This window comes from Durio zibethinus, chromosome 11, assembly GCF_047325235.1.
Source record: "Durio zibethinus cultivar Kanyao isolate XHJ-2024 chromosome 11, ASM4732523v1, whole genome shotgun sequence".
Taxonomy (NCBI): domain Eukaryota; kingdom Viridiplantae; phylum Streptophyta; class Magnoliopsida; order Malvales; family Malvaceae; genus Durio; species Durio zibethinus.
The window spans coordinates 23,881,383-23,897,063 of record NC_143172.1 but is presented as its reverse complement, the minus strand read 5'-3'; the positions used below and the strand labels follow the sequence as shown (position 1 = coordinate 23,897,063).

Genomic DNA, 15,681 nt, shown 5'->3' with positions numbered 1-15,681 from the left:
ATAAATAATAAAAATATAATGTTTAATGTTAATATTTAGAATTTTATCAAAATTAATCAAATCTATCTAGTTAAATTTGAATGAATTAATTAAATTACAGGCCAAGTTTTAATATGAAAAATAAAACTCAATTAAATTCTAGATTTCAAAAAAATCAATTAAATTATAAATCAAGTTCAAAAAAATAAATTTAATTGAACTCAAATTTAATTTCAAATTTCAAAATTTTAATTTGAATCAAACTTGACAATATATTAGACTCAATTCTATTCAATTAAATTCAATTACTTACTATTAAAAATGATTTAATTTACAAGGTAGGACTGGCTAAAAGGGACCCCTACGCCAAGTTGTTTCTAAAAAGGATCCATTCTGAATTAATTTGATGTAAGTTGAATATAACGTCAACCCTTTTTTTTTCTAGCACCACAAAATTCATGCAGTGCTGCATATACTACCAACTTGCGAAGTCTATCAAGTAATCAGCACCAAGCTATAAAAACAGTGCCTCTTCCACCATTTTTCTAGGCAGTTGTTGTGCAGTTAACCCATATGTCAGTGATCACTTAGCTTCCTAGCTCTAGTTCGTGCCCCCTCCTACTTCTAGCAGATTCAAATCAGCTGATATATGTTGCATATTTGTCTAATCAGCTCTATATATATTGGACATCCATGACAAGAACTGCATATGTTTGTGGGTGAAACAAAGCTTGATGTGACGATGCATTGAGGAAGAAGATCAAATTTAACGTGACTGAATTTAGGAGGGCAGGCACAAAAGTGACTGCTGCTGCTGATGGAGATACCATATAAGGGCTATAAAGGCAAATTGAAAAAAAAAAAAAAAGAAAAAAAAAAAAGAGAGGGGTGAAGGGGCAATAATTTTGGTGCTTGGAAGTGTTTTTGTCTTCATTTACCGACCTTATAATTTGGCCCTAAATTTCCGGTCACTGACCCTACTGTCTCACCGTAAATTATGTTGTCTGCATGCGCCATGTGGCATAGTGGAAACAGACATGTGAGCTCACCTAGCATGCATGGAATCGCTTAACGCGTCGAAGGAAAGGCTGAGGCTTCTTATCAAATCTTTACCCCTTTGTTTGTGACAAGAATTCAAAGACCGGCACCACTGTCGTTGTCTTTGGACCCCTGCCCTGCCCTCATCCTGACTTTTTTCTCCGAAACTTTGAGCAAAGATCCGACACTTGGTTAACCATTTTAACGGTTTAACTGTAAAACTAGTCTGCTGTAATCTAAAATTATAAAGAAAACCCAAGAAAAAAGTTCGTAAATTACTTACTGATCAGATGACCACATGAATATATAGTTTTTTTGTTTACCCTAAGAACTTTTTTTTCAAAAGAAAAAATTCTGCAAACTTAATTAAGTAGTGGTAGTTCTTAAATTTTAAAATGGGCAAGATTTTGAATTGAAATTCTTAAATTTTTGTTAAGTTGTGTGGAATTTAATTATTATTTAACATTAATTATTTTTATGCAGAGTAAATATGTAAATTATATTTTGAGTTTTTCACCCATATCGTCTTAATTATTTTTTTTTTTTTGTTGCAAAGGAAGGCTAATGCCTTTATAAAGGGGAAAGGGAGATGACGAGGTCGAATCCACATTTACATAACTTTCAACTTATCTCTTAATCATTAGGTTAAAAAAAGAAAGTCATATTGTCTAATTATACTTATATTTAAAGGTTAGTGATTTAAAAATTTATTATCACATTTATAATTATTTTAGAGTAAAAAAATTTTTTGATTAATTCTAATTTTTAGAAAAAATCAGTATAAATTTGGTGTGTTCATTTTTGTTTACACTTAATTTTATTATCGTTTTATGAAAATTAAGATTTTAATTTTAACAATTTTAATTATCTGTATGTTTAATTTTAGTCAATAAATTTATTAGACATGACTTAAAAAGAGAGATAGGTTTAGATCGATGCTCAAAATCTTGATCATTGCATGTACATGCATCATCTCACATTTTCAATTGTCAACTTAAGTAATGTTTCAAAAATTGAACCCTGATCTTTTAATACCGGATATATCATTATGGAAACCCCGACAACTTAATTTGCAAAGTGATTTGCTTGGACTTTTAGAGCTGAATTATCAAATTACTGGACCAGAATATTCTCAAGGCATGCATTCAGGAGAAAGGAGAAGAAATTAATCTGCAATAGACTTAAGCAACTGTTCAAGTCTGACAATGAAATCTTTGACTGATGCTGTAATTTTATAGTATTATAGTAGTAGCTTTTGATTCTCAGAAATAACAAATAAATGCTGGCTGTAGCTATTAATGTTAATATCAAAGCTTAGTTCTTTCTTTCCTTCTATAAAAAAACCTTTTTTTTGGTACGGAAGGATATATGGATCACAGAAGGTCTCTAGGGATTAGCAGATTTGTAAAAGGAAAGCATATAAAAATTGTTTGTTTGTTGAAGGATTACCACAAGGTTTTTTGTATAATTAACTAATAATACTATACTATAATTTAATTTTAAAGTAAAAATTTTCATGTTTCGAACTTTTTATTGTTTTTCTTGTTTATATTTTCCAATAGATGAAATGCACCCCCCCCTACTGCTACTGTGCAAATTACAAAAGTCTTTGAGGAGATTTCTTTAATCGTTGTTTAATCAGTCAATGGCCTATTTGCTAGGACAGACCTACTTTGGTGAAGCTTGTTAGAAAACCCAGAAAGACATCCTCATCTTTGGTCCAAAAACTTGCTTTGGAAAAGGAAAACATGCTTTTGTAGTTGGCTTGACGGAAATGCCAATGTGTTGCAATGCAAATAATTATCCAATTGTTTTAAGTTTTCATGGCAAGGAAAAAGAGTTAATCTATGAAATACTTCTTTTAGAATATTCTACTATATGTCAAGTCATAATTATATAATTAATTGTCATGAAAGGATTAGGATAACTTGGTGCATTGACCGCTGATTCAGCAATGGATTTTTGGATCAAGGGACGGCCTTAAACATCCATTCGGCAGCCAAAAAAAAAAAATCATGATTAGATCTTAAACAATATCGAGAGATTAGCATTTGTCCAGTGCTGTTCTAAAGCAACATGATTTAAGCAGCAGAAAAAAAAAAGCAAATAAACCAGTTCATGTTTTCTGCAAAGGAAACAGTGGGTACAATTCAATTTTATGAGAACAAAGTAAGTAAACCTCAACAAGTTTCAACTCTGCATTTACAATTGATAACAATGATGCTAAAAAAAAAATAACAAAACAGTATCATTTTCTTTATTATTGTATTATTTTCTGAAACAAATGGGTTAATCAAATATAACACAGACCTAAAGTCTCTTTCTTAGTTATATGTCCAAGCCTTCTACTTTGTAAATACTCTGTTCTTCCCAATTTTTTCTACCTCAGCTACACTCAAATGTCTAATTCCATTCTCCTTCATCCATTTCTCTCCTCCTGTGAGGATACCCTGAAGTTGCTTCTTTTCCATCTTCAACAACATCATGCCGTCACTTGCTTTAGGGAAGAAACCTTCCGGCCTCAAACATCAAACCCTGAAAACTCCAAATATGACCTCTGGATCATACCCGAATCTCTCCACTCCATCATCATGAAACTTCACATTGCTCATAAGAATGCCATTGAAAATCAACCGATCCACCCCGGCTGCCAGACTCCTCCAGATCCCAGTAAAGTCTAGCCTGTTTAAATTTTCTCCTATTACTGACATTTTCCCCTGCAAATAATCGAGGGCCTCAACCAATGTTTTCGGTAGAGGCCAACCTTCTTCACTCTTTTCCTGCCATTGTGTGCTGTTTTCCGAGTAATCTCTGCATTGGGCATCAAATCCTACCAAAACAACAACACATATCTTCTCAACCTACTGCGTTCTGAAATCCTCAAACTTAACAATCTCTTCATGGAAAATACCACTCTCATACTCTTCAAATGGAACCTCCGTACCACTATATTCAGCAAAAGACTCTCCAAGTTGATCACCTTGATCCAATCCCATCTCAAGGAAAAAGACGTCCTCACACCATTCTTTTAAAATAGATTCAGCATAGTGAGCTGCATTAATGGAGTTTGCAACTTTGATTAAAGCACCATCATCTGTTAAGGCAGTCAATCCTTCAGCTTCTTGGCATCTGAGAAGTGAGCAATCCAAAATTTTTTGTTTGACAGGTGTACCAGCTAACCTCAAAAACCTTGATCTCAAAGAAACTGTAGGCAATGATCAGCATCGATCAATCAAAGATGATAAACACCTAAAAATGCTGCTGGAAACTGCAGGAGATTTATAATCATCAGAATTAGATATAACTGCCCCTTGAACTTTCGTAGTCCAGTTTCTTTCTTCATCCATCTCTGGTTTTAGTTTCTCCAGTATGTCAGCTAGCTCTATTTTTGCCCATAAATCAAGCCAGTCAGGTCGATCACAGAAGACAGATAGAGATGAAATCTTATGCAGGGTCCCATCTTCCTGAAGGGAAAGCAAGATCCCAGACTGTTCCACAAGAGACTTTATTCGTTTATCAAAAGACACCATCAAATAAACAAGATGGAGCAAAGATGCCCTAGCCTGTGACCTAATACCAGTCACACTCTCTTCCTCCAGCTGACCAACATAAACAGGGAATATCTCTTTTGCCAAGTAAGTCGATAAGGAGGCTACCATTGCTGAAATCCATTCTTCTCTACAGCTGTACCCATTTAGCATTGCTTCGTCAGCCAATGGTTGCAATAATTCATCCATAGAATCAACATAATCTCGTGTAATTTCATATACCAAAGCAAAAATGAATTCTGGTTTATCAATCCACTTTGGAAAATGGCGTTGGGATGCAACAGATCACAGGATTTACAAGCTCTTCAATTGCCCAAAGTGGTTGATTATGTTCCTCAAGTTGCTAAGATTTTCTTTGTCTCTGCAAGTCCTGCAGGCGGCACAGGCAAGAAAGTTTTCACAGTACTGGTGTTTGAGATCACCTTGCAGTGTAAAAAGAGGACTTGGTAGTTCACTTGATTTCTTTGTATCCAGACTTGAGGAAGTCAAATTGGAAAGTGATGGTGGCCATCCAGGGGATGATAGAAGGGCTCGATGATCAGCAATTGCCTGAGGTCTTAATATTGCTAGAGCTTGATCTACTCTGTGATCAACAGCTGAGACTAGATGTACCCATTGAGGGCGTGTCTTTGTGACTGAAGTTAAAAAGCCTTCTGTCAGTTTGAGTGTTTAAATAGTAACCAGGCAGGTATCCTGCAACATTAAGAAAGAAAAAGGTTTACTCAGAAAAAAAAAAAGAATAGTTTCCAAAAGAGTGTATGTGTGTGAGTGTTTTATATAATGGAGGTGCTTACTTCTGAATTTCGTGTGGATGAATCCTTTCTTAAATTTTTGTTCATAGTACAAGAGATAGCATCTTCAATATCACCAACTAAATTATGAAGTTTTGAAGCTATTTCTGGTAGAAAAGATAGTTTCAAGGGAAAAAAGGATGGGTGAGAGCATTAGATCACAATCATATACAGAGGTAACAAAAGGAAAAACTAGAAGAGAAAAACTAACTAAAATTAAAAATACAAGAAAGACTTAGCTCCATTATTCAGAATATCTTGCTAATTAGTTTTTTTTCCAATCAAATCAATCCTCTTTATCCAATCTCATGAAGATATAGTCATATCTTTTGGATAAGATTATGTCATCTTGTACTCTAAAAGCAAGAAAGAACCTAGTTCCCAGGCAGGAAGAAAGTTCTTAAAAGGAAAAAAGAGCATCTAAGTTGACACTACAAGAAGATATTTAGCTTCATTGGACCAAACATTATTTACCACTTCACTATGATAATTAGCCTCATGGTTCTCAAATCTCGAATTTGGACAATTATCCAATGATAACATATCTTAAAGCATAGAAATATAAACCAACAATGGACAAGACATAAGTGCATGATACATAGATTTTATTATATTTAAAAATTGATGCTTAAAACACTGTTAATAAAAGATATAACTGCCAAATTAAAGTACAGTATAATTAATTTGAAACTTAAATAACATTAAGAAATGGCTAACTTGTTCCAATAAACAATATTCATTGAAATAAATAACATTTTGCTTAAAAAAGAGATCAGCATATCCCAATCAGCTGCTGCAATAGTGATATCTATAGTACTAAACCACCCAACCATGATCTTACCAGCAAAAGGCACACTTACGACACAATAACTCTAACATCAACATAGTTCTCAATCAATTATATCTGGATTTTATCAGGATACTGAAAAGATAAGACGACAACCTATGCCGCCAAATATAAGTTTTGCCCATTACACCCAGTTGCTAAATTTTGCAGCAAGATAGATATAAGCAGATGTGTCACTGGTGGCTAACAGACTAGATCACCGTTGATAGACCCAAATGAAACACAGATCAAAGCAATTGCAAATACAATAGTAAGATCACATTAGCAAATTACTTCAGAAACAATAAAACTCATAAGTCACAGCAAAGGCAAACCCATGGTAATGTATTGCAGATGTGAATCCAATAGCTAGAATTGCTTGATCTTCGAGGCTTGGAAAGTAATAATTCTATAGAAGTCCACCCATGAAGATCTCTCCAATCAGATAACTTGTTTTTTCAATGAAGTTACATGTGTGGATAGATATAACTATTATAACAATTTTTAACATGCATCTAGTAAAAGAAACCAATAAACAAGACAAAAAAAAATTAATCAACCAATATAAAGCTAGGAAAAGCCCACATACGGTGGGATTTGAACATTAGAACTAGAGGTATACCTCCTTGTTATCGAGAAGAAGCCCCAGCGGCTATGGATAACTTCTTTACTGGAAGAGAAGTATGAAATAACTTTAATAATTATTTATAAAATGCAAATAGCAAAAGCATCAATCAAACGGAGCCTAATATGATCAAAGTTTTGTTCAGTTTCAACCATTGAACAAAAAAACCACCTCTCTATTTGTATTGAATCACAACAACTGAAATCCCCGAATAATACGAACAATAATAATTCTTAAGCCATGTAAATGAAAATCAGTGCCTTTTTTAGATTCAATAAGAATTTCAGAATTACAAAAGCTATGATCTTTTAGAACCCTCACCGGCATATGCTCGGAACTTTCCACCCCCGCCACCTCCTTGGCCAATGCCGGCAGCTCCTCTCCCAACCCTTCTCCATCTATAACGCCGCAATTTCAACAATGAAAAATAATAAGAAAAAAAAATCAATGCTCTCCATGCACAGATTCCAAAAATGCCTAAACTTTCCAATAGAAAACAGACAAAATCAATATCAAAATCAAAATCAAATTTACATTGATTCGAACCTGAAACGGAGCTCCCAGAACAAACAGAGGATCCGACATAGGTCAATTTCCAATTTACATCGCCGAAGAGGTAGCAGATGCGATCGGAGAAGGAAGCGTAAGATGCGAGGTTTGATTCGAGGGTGCTACTGAGGTGGATTAGGTTTGGCTCCAGATAATCGCACTGAGTCAGAAACTCGGACACGACACTCGGTGCTTGAATTAGGTCATGGTCGGTGCCGAGTTTAGCGTTGAGGACGGAGAAGGCTGAGGTGGAGAGAGTCGAGCGTGGAGGGAGACTTTGCAGAGAGTCCATTTGGGTCGGACGTTCGGGTCAAGCCATGGAAGATTTGGGTGGCAAGGGAAATTTGATAGGGAAGAAGGGTATATTGGGAATTTCGGAGTTCAGAATTGGACTGAGTTGAGGGAGAAAGTGGACCAGAATCGGCTGATTCGATGGTTCCATGGAGGAGATACTGAGTCCGATACTTAGCAAAAGTAAGAAAAAGGAGTCGAATTCGGGTTGGCAAAATTATAAGTGTAAATAATATTTTAGTAGTCAAAAGGTACTCAAAATTTTTATTCAAATTAAATTTAGATTTGTTTCATTATCAAATTAAATTTGAGTTTAAATAATTTAATTTATTGATTGAATTAAATTTAAATAATTTTATATTTAATTTAAATAATTTACGAGTCGAATCAAATATTTATATTTTAATTATTTTAATTGATAAAATATTTTAAATTTTAATTCGAATTTAAATACAAATAATTAAATTTTTATTAAATATAAAAATTTAATTTATTTTTATATATTAATAGAATGAATTAAAGTAATTCAATTTTTATTTTAAATCAAACTCAAATTAAAAAAATAAAATTCAATCGTATTTAAATTAAATTTTAAATTTAAATTGAATTGAAACTTAAATTTAATTTATATCAACTCAAACTCAATTGTTACATTTTTCAGTAAAAAAAAAAAAAAAAATCGAATTCGGGTTGGCAAAAGTAAGAAAATCGAATTCGGGTTGGTATCGGGTCAACCCAAGACCGGATTGACTTAAAAGTGGGCGTGGCTTGGGCCTAAATGGGCCATCACCATTTCAATTAATTGTCCGAAAATGGTGACTCTGACGGGTTTATGTATTATTATTATATCTAATAATTTCATTATAATAAGATTTCAGGCAATGCATTTTTATAAAAGAAGTCCGCAATACGAGGATATGAGACTTTATTTAGGTCAAATTCCATATTTTTAAGAATACATTTTAAAAGTGCTTCATTTTGAAAAATAAAATTTTAAATAATTTTAGTGTAAGATTGATTATCTCTTTTAAGATCATTGTAATGATTTAATTATTATAATAATAAAATTAAAAAATGATTTGAGTGCTAGAAGAAGATATTTAGCTTCATTGGACCAAACATTATTATAATAATAATTTCTTGTAATGATTTAAGTTGACACTAAAATTAAAAAATGATCTAAGTTGACACTACAAGAAGATATTTAGCTTCATTGGACCAAACATTATTTACCACTTCACTATGATAATTAGCCTCATGGTTCTCAAATCTCGAATTTGGACAATTATCAAAAGATAACATATCTTAAAGCATAGAAATATAATCCAACAATGGACAAGACATAAGTGCATGATACATAGATTCTATTATATTATTTGTTCCAATAAACAATATTCATTGAAATAAATAACATTTTGCTTAAAAAAGAGATCAGCATATCCCAATCAGCTGCTGCAATACTGATATCTATATTACTAAACCACCCTAACCATGCTCTTACCAGCAAAAGGCACATTTATGACACAATAACTCTAACAGCAACATAGTTCTCAATCTATTATATCTGGATTTTATCAGGATACTGAAAAGATAAGACGACAACCTATGCCGCCAAATATAAGTTTTGCCCATTACACCCAGTTGCTAAATTTCGCAGCAAGATAGATATAAGCAGATGTGTCACTGGTGGTTAACAGACTAGATCATCATTGATAGACCCAAATGAAACACAGATCAAAGCAATTGCAAATACAATAGTAAGATCACATTAGCAAATTACTTCAGAAACAATAAAACTCATAAGTCACAGCAAAGGCAAACCCATGGTAATGTATTGCAGATGTGAATCCAAGCTAGAATTGCTTGATCTTCAAGGCTTGGAAAGTAATAATTCTATAGAAGTCCACCCATGAAGATCTCTCCAATCAGATAACTTGTTTTTTCAATGAAGTTACATGTATGGATAGATATAACTATTATAACAATTTTTAACATGCATCTAGTAAAAGAAACCAATAAACAAGCCAAAAAAAAATTAATCAACCAATATAAAGCTAGGAAAAGCCCACATACGGTGGGATTTGAACATTAGAACTAGAGGTATACCTCCTTGTTATCGAGAAGAAGCCCCAGCGGCTATGGATAACTTCTTTACTGGCAGAGAAGTATGAAATAACTTTAATAATTATTTATAAAATGCAAATAGCAAAAGCATCAATCAAACGGAGCCTAATATGATCAAAGTTTTGTTCAGTTTCAACCATTGAACAAAAAAACCACCTCTCTTTTTATATTGAATCACAACAACTGAAATCCCCGAATAATATGAACAATAATAATTCTTAAGCCATGTAAATGAAAATCTAGTGCCTTTTTTAGATTCAATAAGCTATGATCTTTTAGAACCCTCACCGGCATATGCTCGGAACTTTCAACCCTCGCCACCTCCTTGGCCAATGCCGGCGGCTCCTCTCCCAACCCTTCTCCATCTATAACACCGCAATTTCAACAAAGAAAAATAATAAGAAAAAAAAATCAATGCTCTCCATGCACAGATTCCAAAAATGCCTAAACTTTCCAACAGAAAACAGACAAAATCAATATCAAAATCAAAATAAAAATTTACATTGATTCGAACCTGAAACGGAGCTCCAAGAACAAACAGAGGATCCGACATAGGTCAATTTCCAATTTACATCGCCGAAGAGGTAGCAGATGCGATCGGAGAAGGAAGCGTAAGATGCGAGGTTTGATTCTAGGGTGCTACTGAGATGGATTAGGTTTCGCTCCAGATAATCGCACTGAGTCAGAAACTCGGACACGACACTCGGTGCTTGAATTAGGTCATGGTCGGTGCCGAGTTTAGCGTTGAGGACGGAGAAGGCTGAGGTGGAGAGAGTCGAGCGTGGAGGGAGACTTTGCAGAGAGTCCATTTGGGTCGGATGTTCGGGTCAAGCCAGGGAAGATTTGGGCGGCAAGGGAAATTTGATAGGGAGAGGAGGGTATATTGGGAATTTCGGAGTTCAGAATTGGACTGAGTTGAGGGTGAAAGTGGACCAGAATCGGCTGATTCGATGGTTCCATGGAGGAGATACTGAGTCCGACACTTACACTTAGCAAAAGTAAGAAAAAGGAGTCGAATTCGGGTTGGCAAAATTATAAGTGTAAATAATAGTTTAGTAGTCGAAAGGTACTCAAATTTTTTATTCAAATTAAATTTGGATTCGTCTCCTAAGTTAAGATTGAGTTTAAATAATTTAATTTATTATTTAAATTAAATTTAAATAATTTTTTATTTAATTCTAATAATTTACGAGTCAAATTAAATATTTATATTTTAATTATTTTAATTGTAAAATATTTTAAATTTTAATTCAAATTTAAACATAAATTATTAAATTTTTATTAAATATAAAATTAAATTTATTTTTATATATTAATCGAATAAATTAAAGTAATTCGATTTTTATCTTAAATCAAATTTAAATTAAAAAAATTAAATTAAATTCGTATTCCAATTAAATTTTAAATTTAAAATAAAATTAAAACGCAAACTTAATTTATATCAACTCAAACTCAACATTACATTTCTCAACAAAAAAAAAAAAAAAGAAAGTCGAATTCGGTTGGCAAAAGTAAGAAAATCGAATTCGGGTTGGTATCGGGTCAACCCAAGACCGGATTGACTTAAAAGTGGGCGTGGACTTGGGCCTAAATGGGCCATCACCATTTCAATTAATTGGCCGAAAATGGTGACTCTGATGGGTTTATGTATTATTATTATATCTAATAATTTCATTATAATAAGATTTCAGGCAGTGCTTTTTTGTAAAAGAAGTCCGCAATACGAGGATACGAGACCTTATTTAGGTCAAATTCCATATTTTTAAGAATAAATTTTAAAAGTACTTCATTTTGAAAAATAAAATTTTAAATAATTTTAGTGTAAGATTGATTATCTCTTTTAAGATCATTGTAATGATTTAATTATTATAATAATAAAATTAAAAAATGATTTGAGTGCTAGTGAATTTTTTTTTAAATTGAGTATTAATGATTTTAAATTAATATATTTAATGTAATATTATAAATCACTAATAAATTTAAATTAATGTATTTAGTATTACATAAAAAAGTCAATGAATATAAAACTCTGAAAATAAACTTATTATTAATGATAAGTTTATTTTTAAAAAAACAACAATTTTAATTGTTTTATTGAGTAAATAATTTAAAAAATAAGTATTCGCGGTTCTATAAAAAATCATAAGATTTGAATAAATTACGATAAATATATTAAAAGTTATTGATACGTTCAAGAATCACATAAATTGTTGTCAATTGACCTTTTAATCTTTTTGTATGCTATAAGAATTGATACTTAGAGTGTAATAAATTTGAAAAAATTATACGTGTAATGTCTTTTTTAACTAAATAATAAGATAGAAAATTTAATGATATATTAAAAAAATTTTAAAATTATAAAAATTATTTTTTTATAAAATGATTGAAGTGAAAATTTGCTTATAAAATCTACAAATTTAGAAAGAAACATATTTTAGTGAGCATCATTTTGAAAATAATTTTTTATTAAAATAATATTAAAAAATCAACTTGAGGATAAGTTTTTTTCACTTTTTTTATGAGATTCAAATTATCTTATAAAATAATAATTTAATTATTATCAATAATATAAAATAACTGTTATATAAAATTCTCAAATTATTATCAAACATGATAATATAATCATAATTAAATGATCTTTAATTTTAAAGAAATCATAACATACCAAAACACCACATGAAAGTGATTCATAATTTTCACTTACCTCGTAAGCGTAGTATTGAATTTTGAATTGACTCTAAATTATAAGTTTAGAAACCAATAACAAACATATTTTTACAATTGGCCCAATCCATTATTAGAAACTTTTAGAATTGATCCTAGAAGATTGATCTACTATCTTAGATTATCATGCTCACCTCTAAATGCACGACATGGAAGTGGGTTCCTAACATAAATGAAATCCACCTATACACTTGTTTTTGGATATTGAAGGTGACAAGATTCCCATTAAACTCTTTGAGTTAAAAGAAAAAAATGCACTAAAGCATTGTGTCAAGTAAACCGGTAAAGACTGACAAAAAAGTACTAGTGGTTGGTTACAAATTTTATGAATTTCATAATGTCATTCCTTCAAAAGGATGTTGAGTGGAGCTAACTTTTGAAATGATTTAGTCTTTTTTATTTTAATAAAAGATGAAATTATAATAATCCAAATAAAAAAAAATAGAAATGTAAATGCTCAAATAGATAATATAAGCAAAAAGTTGTCAGCTTTCATGGAATTGCCAAACACTGAGTCGTCGAAGTACATATTGAACATTCAAGTAGTTAAAATGAGTAACTTCAAAAGCAGGGGAAACACAGCAGAGATACGTTAATGCAACATCATGCAGATTGCAGAGCAGAGCACTATCCACGTGAGCCCCCCTTCCCCCCCTGCTCCTGCACCTGCTCAAATCCTACGTGGCCTCTCCCACAAACGACAACAGTAACAACAACAACAAACCACTGTACTTAACTGTGCTACTGTTTCTATTGCTGGCCAACTAAAGCTACCTCATTCTCTCTCTCTCTTTTTAAATTTTTAACCCTTATCTTTTGTACAGGTGGTGAGAGAGAGACTTGCTTTTTGCAGCAAAAGCCAGCAAGTACAACTAAAAAGGGTGTTTCTTACTTGGAAGCAACTTAGTACAGTGAAAAAGAATTTGGTCATCATATCATAAGCCATTTTTTGAACATTGAGTGTTTATTTCTTTCTTTTCTTTTTTCTTTCATTGGAAGTACCCATACATTAAAAAAAAAAAAATGGAGAAACCCCAGGGACCCTACCTGACCTGAAACTGCAACTAACCCAAAGTTTAAATCAAACTTTTTTTCTTTGATGATACGATCAAGTATCCCCACTTTAATCCCCACTTTACCATCAAATCCTTTTCGTGAATAATCTTAAGAAAGTTCATATCAGACTGATGCATGAAGAGTAACAAGAACATGGTTATTTCTAATTAATCAGTATCATGATTGTAGATCTTTAATCATGTTAATTAGAACTAAACCTGAATAGCTAATGCAGAAACCAGAAGTACAGTTAAGAACAACAAGAAAAAAACATTCACCAGACATAATGACAACAGCATAGGAGAGAAACACTGAATCATAGATCTGTACTGAACATTATGCGACAATAAATTTGCACCAATTATAATGAAGGCATAGTAAAGATTTGAAAACAATATCTTATAGTGATAGAAAGAAATTTTCAATGAATGGCTATCAATGATAGGAAATTGGACCATAATGAGAAGGAAAAGAGGGAAATTTTCCATCATAGCTAATCATCTGTTTACAGGTGATTTGCTATGACGGAAAATTTCCCCACAAAACTTTTCTTCTAGGCCATTTCTCTTCCCATGTGCATTAACATAGCATTCAACCAGCCACGTACGCCAAGTTTTCTACTTTGTTCTTTCACACATCTGATGTCCACGATCAAGACATGAATACAGAAAAAATGCAAATAATGCCATTTTGGTGACACACAGCTCTGTACAGATGAATAGCAACACAAGGTAAAAAGAAAATTGTGATATACTTTTTATGATATTGATCTTCTCACAGGTTTTCATCTTTTTCCTTCCAGCAAAACACAAAAATTACAGGTAAATTTTGAAAGAGATAGCACCAAGCCCTTTGATCTTGCACATCTGTAACAGAAATTTTCATATATAGGTATATGACATCACTTTGCAGTTGATTTTGCATTGTTGGTCATGCAAAGTTCCTACTTCGAAGTACCACTTCCAAAAAAAAAAAAAAAAAAAAAAAAACAGATACATGTTCCATCCAGAGAACAGAAACAGATAATCTGATATCTTCACCATATTGAAAAATCCTCATCTTTGATTATGTTACAGGGAAGTAAGGACAAAAAAAAAAAAAAAAAAAAATCCACAATCCCATCTCAGTACCCCAAGGCAAATTCACAAAACGTAAAAAGAGGTTTTAACAAATAAATGAAGAGTTACAACATCTATAAAAGTTTTTCACTCCAGATATAGCTAATGATTGGTTTAGTCATGGCAATTGCTGTCAGATGCATCCTTCTGTAAATGAAAAATTTTACACTGAAAGATAACTGAAGCCATAAATCCATGAAGTAATCCATGCATAATGCTTTTGTTATCAATTAAGGATAAAGAATAATGCAACCTAACAAAACACCAATGAAAAGCGAAAACTTGTTAGGGCAAATTTGTTAGGGATGTGAATTGCAACGTCACAAAATGTTATCATCCAAATCCATCTAAATCTTTGCAACCAAAGAGTCAACATAATCACACATATGAAAGTGAAAGTTTCTGCAAGATTCTAAATTCCAGAGAAAATAGATCCAAAAGAAAGAGATGAACTCTTTCCAAACATGTCCCCCCAACAGTTTCACGAAGGATAAACTGCATATTGCCAGAGGCTCATACATTTGCAGGATATTCATGAATAGGTGTACTGTATTTTGGTGATCCAATATAAAAGAGATAAACCAAGACATTTAACTTCATCAAAAAATGACAGTGTGATAAAGCAACAGTAGAGATTGGAGACTAATGAAAATTTCTTCAAACTCTGGCGCTGGAAAAGCCAATTGAATTATTACATGCAACAAAGCAAAATGTTAAAAATTGCATACTGTGAAGTTTCAAAAGAATGAATAAATTGCATATTATAGACAGAAATAAAATAGCATAGTACAAAATTTTGTCGACAACTACCATCTGAATGCTGAACATAAGAATGAATTATAAGATTAACCTAAATTTTTTTTTTGAGAAGTTATTTTCCCTCCCTAATGTATTTTGAGCTAAAGGAAGTTACTGCAGGTTGTGTGAAGCTTGTCTCGCTGAAGGCAAAACTAAGTACTCCTAGACATTTAATAATATTGAGAGGCTGGCTTAAGTGAACAAAATTCATAGG

General features: G+C 32.2%; 1 pseudogene across 1 annotated transcript; it reads right to left on the bottom strand.

The window, feature by feature from the left end:
* Positions 1 to 3,113: 3,113 nt before the first annotated feature.
* On the bottom strand, positions 3,114 to 10,791 carry LOC111290279 (RINT1-like protein MAG2; annotated as a pseudogene). The gene is made up of 4 exons (XR_016346536.1): positions 10,286 to 10,791; positions 10,060 to 10,136; positions 5,360 to 5,463; positions 3,114 to 5,258 (listed from the first exon to the last, which is right to left on the bottom strand). The product of XR_016346536.1 is annotated as an RINT1-like protein MAG2 (transcript).
* Between the last annotated feature and the right edge of the window lie 4,890 nt (positions 10,792 to 15,681).